The following is a 7281-nucleotide window of genomic DNA, read 5'->3' on the forward strand; positions in this document are numbered from 1 at the left end:
TGGAGGCTGTCACGTCGCGCTAAGTGAAAAGAGCCAATCCCAAAAGAGCAGAGGTGGAGTCTTTCTGCTGATAGGTGGAAGCTAAGCTGCTACAATAAGTAGGCGGGGCAAGAAGGGAAGTTCAGTACTTCAGACAAAAGGCAATGAAGGGAAGGGAGGTAAGGGGGCTAGGAATAGAAAAGACACTGGAATGAGCCTGACATCATTTTCCAACGCACATATATAAAAATGCCTCAGCCAATCCCATCATTGTGTCCGTCTACAAGAATGGGGTTCTCATTAGAATAAGATAGAAATATGCATGTGTCATTTTATTAAAGTGGATTCTACTGTCATGTATGACTAAAAAAAGAATTTAAAAAAGAAAATAGGAAAATGGAAAAATCAATGAAACCAATTGCTGAGACTTTCAGAAAAATCACAAGAACTGAGAGACCTCTGACTGTGCTGATTGAGAAGAGAGAGAATGTTACTAGAGACTTTTAAAAGATAGGAGGGCTGGGGAAGAGGCCCAGTGATAGAGCACTCGCTAGCATGTGTGGAACCTGGGTTCCATCCCAGCAATAACAACAACAACAACAATAATAATAATGAATGCAAGGAACAACTATGTCCACAAATTTGAAAACTTAGATGATCAAGTTCCTTGTAACACAAAACCATCAAAAGCTCAATTCATGTAAGAATTTTGATGTACCTCATCATAAACAATAAAAGTCAGTGATGGGTATGGTAACTGCCCTGTGTTGATCATTGCCCAATGTATGCATGAGTCAAAACGTCAAGTTGCACCTCTTAAATATGTCCAAACACCATGTCAATCAAAACATTCAGACAGAATATAGTCTATCCTCATTAATTTTCTGCTTGTCATTTCTGTGTATAGTTCTCTACAAATAACAAATAGGTCCAGGTGGTTGATGTTGTTAAGCCTTCTATATCATTACTCCTTCCGGCAAAGTGAGGGGGCTTAACAGCTCCAAATATGATTGTGGATTTGTCTTTCTAGTCTTATTTTTACTTCTTGTATTTTGAAATTTTGTTATTAGGTACATACACATTTAGAATTGTTATACTTTCTTGAAAAAGTTACCCTCCTGTGGTTATGAAATGTTCCCTTTTATCTCTGAAAATACTTGTTCGTGAAATTTATATTAGCTCTACTTCAGATCACTCATGCTTATTTTCCCCTTCTTTTGCTGTCAACCTATTAGTGTATTGATATTTAAAGTGTGCACATGTATAGAGCACATAGTTATTGTTTGCTTTTTACACATGTTTAACACTCATACCTTTAAATTACGATAACTAGATCATTTATATTTAAATTAATTATTGATATTATTGAAAAAAAAGAACACCTGACTCTGAAGGCCAATGTAAAATTGTGTAAATGAGAGGTTTGATGATGTAATATTTTGGAAAACCGGTTGAGTAGTCCTGCTGTCAGGCTCAGAGAGAAGATTGCTGGAATGCTTTTATTGGAATTGTTCATTCTCTCATTTGTCATATGTAAGACAGCAACAGATTTATTGTTAACCCTTTTTATTTTGCAAATAAAAAACTAATATATACATATATATGCATGCATATGTGCGTGTTTATCTCTATTGTACCATAAGCAGTCTCTTAGGTAGCCCTTTATGGTTTTTATTGAAATTATTTAACAGCAAATAAAGCTAGAGATTTTTTCATATGTTTACTTGCCATTTGACTATCCTCTTCAGTGAAATACCTGTTCATGTGTTTTGTTAATTAATTGCATTATTTGCTGATTGCTGTTTTCCGGTCTTTGTATGTTTTGTAAACAAGTATTTATATGGCAAAAAATAAATAACAACAACAAAAACATTCAAAATATGCATAAAATGTAAATAATCCTATCTATTAAAAACTCAGATTTGGAGTTAAAATCGTGCCCCAAAAGACCTAGCTGTTTCTGGTTTCTCCATCTTACGTCTCCCCTCTCTCTGGTTGTTCTTTGGCAGTAGTGGAAATTGAACCCAGGGCCTTGCACATGCTAGGCAAGAGCTCTGCCTCTGAGTTATATATCCCAGATCTCCTCCTCTCCTTCTGCATTAGGTACTCCCTCCTCTTCCCTCTGCCAAGAAGAGCCCACCACTGGCTGTCAGAACTGAGCTATACCAAACAGCCACGAGTGAGATGTCACTTACATGTGATGTCATCGCAGTGCTGGACTCAGGGAGGCTAAGCCTTTATCCAGGAGTCCGTAGGGGACTGAATTCTTTGGAAGATCATCTGACAATCACGTTACTCAGAGAGACCCTGGAAACAGTGGAAGAATCAGAAGAAAGAAAAAACAAAAACTGCTGGAGAAACAAATTTATACCTAAGATTCCAAGTAAGGAAGAAACTGCGAGGGAGGGAGGAGATGCTGGTTTGCATCTGGAGATGGCATAAGTGGACGTCCAATCATGGTCATGCCTGGAGAAGGGCTAGGTCCAATTCCAGGCTGAAGTAGGTGGCTGCCTGGCATTGTAGGGGATCCTCCACCTCATTTGCTGATGAGCCACTAAATACCCAGGATGTAATTGAATTATGCAGCAGCTGCCCTCTGACAAGTCCACAAAAGAAGACAAGGACAAAAAACAAAAGATGTTCCCAAAGAAGACGCCATCCAGAGACTCTGGTCAAGAATATGTGGGTTCCACTGGAATAGACCTACAGGTATTTATTGAAAATACACTGAAAAAGAACCCAAGGGACAGCATCCTGTTGCTAAAACTAGAACAGGAGGTTCTGGAATAAATGACACCAACGAGTCGTGCAAGAAGTCCCTGAGGTGACCTCACATCACAGAGTGCTAATAAACTCTCTATCTGGGGATGGACCGTGATGTCGATCAAATTGGGAAAGCAGTCCTCATCCACCAAGTCAGTAACCTACAAATCCCTGACAGAGGTTCTCAGAACACATAATGGACGAGAAGAACGCTGAGACTTGAAAAGAGATTCAAGAAAGACGAGGCCAAGAGAGGTGGAGATGATAATGGAGGTAGCCAGGAACGGGTATCTAAGTGACATTGGGGGAGCCAATAAGGGCTGAGCTGCATCTCAAGCAGCCACCAGAGCAGAGCATACACAGGGAACTCGGGACCCTGGAGCCACCACCTTGGAGCAGCATAGGCTCTGATGGCTCTGTCATTGTCTCTCTCCTCACTCAAGGTGACAGCATTGGCAGCAGTCGAGGTGGCTGTGCAGGAAGGGCCTCTGGGCCAGGATGGCACTAGATGCCCCAGAAGCATGCAGCCTGGTCGCCTCTGCCCAGTCTATCCGGGGCCTTCTCCCTTGTATATTTCTTCCTGCTTTTCCACCATGTCTCTCAGTAACAGTCATCTTTGAATCATCTCATGATCTCACGGGCAGGTGGCTTCAGCAACCCCTCAGATAAATGAGCCTTAGCCACCAAGGTGCTTCGGAAGCAGCCTGCCGGCCCCTCTGCTCTGTCCCAGCCCCTACAGATCTCCCAGCATCCTCAGCAGACAAACTTCATCATGGTTCCCACAAGAAAGCTCCTCCCACGTCTGCCTTTTCTGCCTCTAACCATGCACCCCCTGTTCAAGCTCTGCTACCCCAGGCTACAAGCAGTCCCCTCCCTCAACAGATCTGGGTTTAGTACCTAACCCCATCCAGCAATCTCAACCTCTCGCCCACATTCTCTCGGTAGTCTACGGACCCAGAGTGAGAAAGAGTTGCACCAGCCAGCCCGGTAGCCTGCTTAATGGCCCTGCTGCCTAGACAGTGGCTTTACCAAGGCATGCCTGGGGTCCAGCAGCCCAGCGCAAGGCTTGCTCAGCAACCGAGGGGCAGCGTGGGCGCGGGCAGGCGAGGCCTATGGCTTGGTATACATCAGTGCCTTCTTCCTAAGGTCCATCCTAGTGGCTGATGACACAAAATGTGGTCCAGCTGCCTTTCTAGCAACCCGGGCTGGTCTCTGAGAGCCAGTCCAGGGCAAGAAGACCTCCTGGAAGTGGCCTGGTCAGTGTGGCCCAGCGGATCCCCCCAGCTCAGCAGAATGGTGTGAGCCGTTCTGTGGGGTTTCGGCAACCTCTCTGCTCTGAGCAGCCCCAGGATGCCGCAGTCTCCTCCTCTCCCTGTGGCCCCTCAGAGATGCCACAACTCAGATACTCAAGAGTACCACCCCTGGACCAGGTGTGCTGGTCATGGAGCTAAACATCTAAACATGGACCCCAGACTCCTCTAGAACGGTGTTCCACTGGGATCACTGTAAATATTACAGCATGGGCTGGTGGGGTCAGACACCTGGGGGGCTGTACCACCCGACAGCCCAAATGAGTAGCACCCCCTGTCTTGTCTCCTACCCAGTCTCCAGCACCCTCTCCTGTTATCAGCCTCAGCAGCATCAGGACAGGACTCACTTCCTTCCTGTTCTCCTACAATCACCCCAACCTGGGTCCAGCACAGGGTGATGGGCACCTCTCTCTTTTGGGCCAGCCATTACAGTACAGTCTGTCCATCTGCTCTCCCTTGCTCTGAGGTCAGTGGATGTACACAGTGCACCACGAACAGAGTGAACTGACACATGGAAACCAGAGCATACAAATTTGCCTCCGACGACCTGGGGATGGTAGGTGCTGGAGGTGACTGACCTTGCTGGGGCACCTCCCTTACTGAAGTGGACAAACTTCCATCAGTCCATCAGGTCTGGTTCCAAGACCCAGTGACTCAAGGATGCTGGGGTGGGGGTGGGGGTGCTGAGAAACAGCTGTCGCTCAGATGTCCCTGCTTTGTACACTCTCGTGGCCATGTCTCCCCACTCAGCCCCCACTGCTCCACATGTTTCCCTTCACCTTAACAACTCCACGTATGACTTCGAAATTCAAGTGGCCCCCAAAGAACAATGACCTGAGGATCCTAGAGTGGGCCACCTCCCTTGAAGAGGAGGAGGCAGAGGTTTGGACAGGGTAGAGGAGGCCTGAGGGTCCTGGCTGACCAAGACAAGGTGAAGTCGTAAGTGGAGCTGGAGCCCAAGGCATGAGGGACGAAGAGGAAGACAGACCCCCGCTCTCCTGCCTAGGTCCCCATTTCTCCCTGGCTGGTCCCCATGGCTTCCCAGCCTCTTCTAGCATCTTTAATCTCTTCTCCCACCATGAAATTAACTTCTCAGTTTGGCCTGGTAGAATTGGGAGGGTCCCACACTCTTCCAGGCTCCTATTTTCTCACCAGCCCAAGTTTTTTCCTTTGTTTTGGTCTTTATGAATATATTTATGTGGATAGAAGTAAGAAAAACAAAATTGGTTTCCCTGATTTCTCTCCCTTCCTTCATCCTGTCCCCCCAAACCTCACAGAGCTAAAACCCCTCCTCTGCAGCTCTCCTACATTGTTTTCTGTTTATTTGGGATGCTCTTGGGGGGAAAGGTTGATTTTTATTTTAAATATTTTTTAAAAATCTGTCACCGGGAGGAAGAAGAAAGTCCAGCTGGTTTTGCACATCACACCAAACATTCAAGGAATAATTCATACTAATTCTACCAAACTCTCCCATAAAATAGAAGGCTTCCCAAATCATGTGCAAAGTCAGAAAAAAACATTAACAGAAAAAAGATTGCACAGACACAGCCTTTATGAAGACAGGCATAAAAATTCTGAATAAATAAAACCAAATGTCACGACACTTAAAAGTGCAATCAGGATTTATCCCAGAAATGCAAGATTCATTCACATTCAAAAAGAAGACATCGGGAGGCTGAGTCAGGAGGATCGTGAGTTCAAAGCTGACCTCAGCAACTCAGCGAGACTCTTTTTCTAAATAAAATATTTAGGGCTGGGCCTGTAGCTCAGTAGCCAGGTGCTTGCCTAGCATGTATGAGGCACTGGGTTCAATCCTCAGCACCACACAAAAAATTTTTTTAAATAAAATATCTTAAAAGGGCTGGGGTGTGGCTCAGTGGGTAAGCACCCCTGTGCAATCCCCAGTAACAGAAAAAAAAAGAATCCGAGGGCTCCCTTGGCTGAGGCTGCTCCTCTAATTGGGCTTCGAAGTGGGTCATTTCCAGGCCTGGGGGGCTCCAAGAAGGCATCCACATTGCTGGCAGCCACTGCGGCAGGACCAGGCAGGTCCTCAGTGTCCAGCTGTGTTGCCCCTGCAGCCTGAAGCACACGGGGCTGGCCGTCAGAGCTCGGGCCTCCCAGCCGTGGCTCTGCACTTGCTCCACGGAGAAGGAAGGTGAGCACTTGGAGCTCCAAGAGCCCCGAGGAGCCAGGCGGGGCAGGCCGGGCAAGCAGCCTCCGAGGGAGCCCAGCCCAGTGCCAGCGCCTCCGAGACCTCCGGTCCGACCAAGGGGAAGCACCAAGGCCCGGAAAACCACCACAGCTCGGGAGGAAACCAAGGGGCAGACCCAGAGGGCACCTGGCAGGCTCCTCCCAGAAGGAGCAGGGACCCCGCAGTGCCTGCTCTCTCCAGGAGCCGCTTCCTGCTGGGAGTGGACTGCTTAGCTCCATTGGTACTGCCCGCCCCTTACCCCAGACACACGGTCAGGGCCTCTGGAGTGCTCCCTGCGCCCTGGCCACACGGACACAGCACAGCACCTGCTACAGGGCCCCTGGGGCTCCAGTGGGGAGTTTTCCTCTAGCCTCTGCTCCCAGGGACCTCTTACACAAGCATGTCCTGTGCCTGCTGCCACCCCATTCCCTTGGTTGGGGACACTGCTGTCTGGGCTCTCAGTTTGTGGGCCCCTTCTCTGTTCCTCTCTATTCCCTTTGGCTTCCCATACAGAGACCTACAAGGGTTCCTCTGGCAGTAAAAAGGGCACACACCCCGCCTCACTTTGCCAAATGCCCCACTCTGCTGGACAGGAAGCAGGTGGTGTGGCCAGTGGAGGAGGGCCCTCAGCCCCCAGGGTGCCTCCAACCAAACCGACTCTTCCCTCCAGTGGGCCTCGCACCTGCTCCTCTTGCTTTCCCGTGTCACCTTATCCTGTGCTAGGTTGAACAGACCCCTTTGGGGTACAGGAAGGCAGGCTGGAGTTGGAGCCCGTGCCCTGGTCATAGGCCCCACACACCTGCCCCCAACCAGGGAGCTGAGCGTCTCCTTCAGTGGTGGGGATGAAGTCACCCACTCCCCAGGCAAGGCCCCGTTCCGGGTGCCACCCTGGAACCTCTCACCCACGCTGCCTGCTTCCATAGCTGGGCTGTCCCTTCCTCAGATGGGCACTGACAAGGACCAGGCCTGCCCACCCCCGGCTTTCCTGCTCCTCCAACTGGCAAGGGTCTGGCTTCACCCTTTCCTGGGCCCACAGAC

At 48.6% G+C, this 7281-nt stretch overlaps 1 pseudogene; it reads left to right on the plus strand.

Moving 5' to 3' along the window:
• The first annotated feature begins 2163 nt into the window (after positions 1-2163).
• Positions 2164-4885, plus strand: LOC124991521 (R3H domain-containing protein 2-like; annotated as a pseudogene).
• Positions 4886-7281: the final 2396 nt, after the last annotated feature.

This window comes from Sciurus carolinensis, chromosome 8, assembly GCF_902686445.1.
Source record: "Sciurus carolinensis chromosome 8, mSciCar1.2, whole genome shotgun sequence".
Taxonomy (NCBI): Eukaryota; Metazoa; Chordata; class Mammalia; order Rodentia; family Sciuridae; genus Sciurus; species Sciurus carolinensis.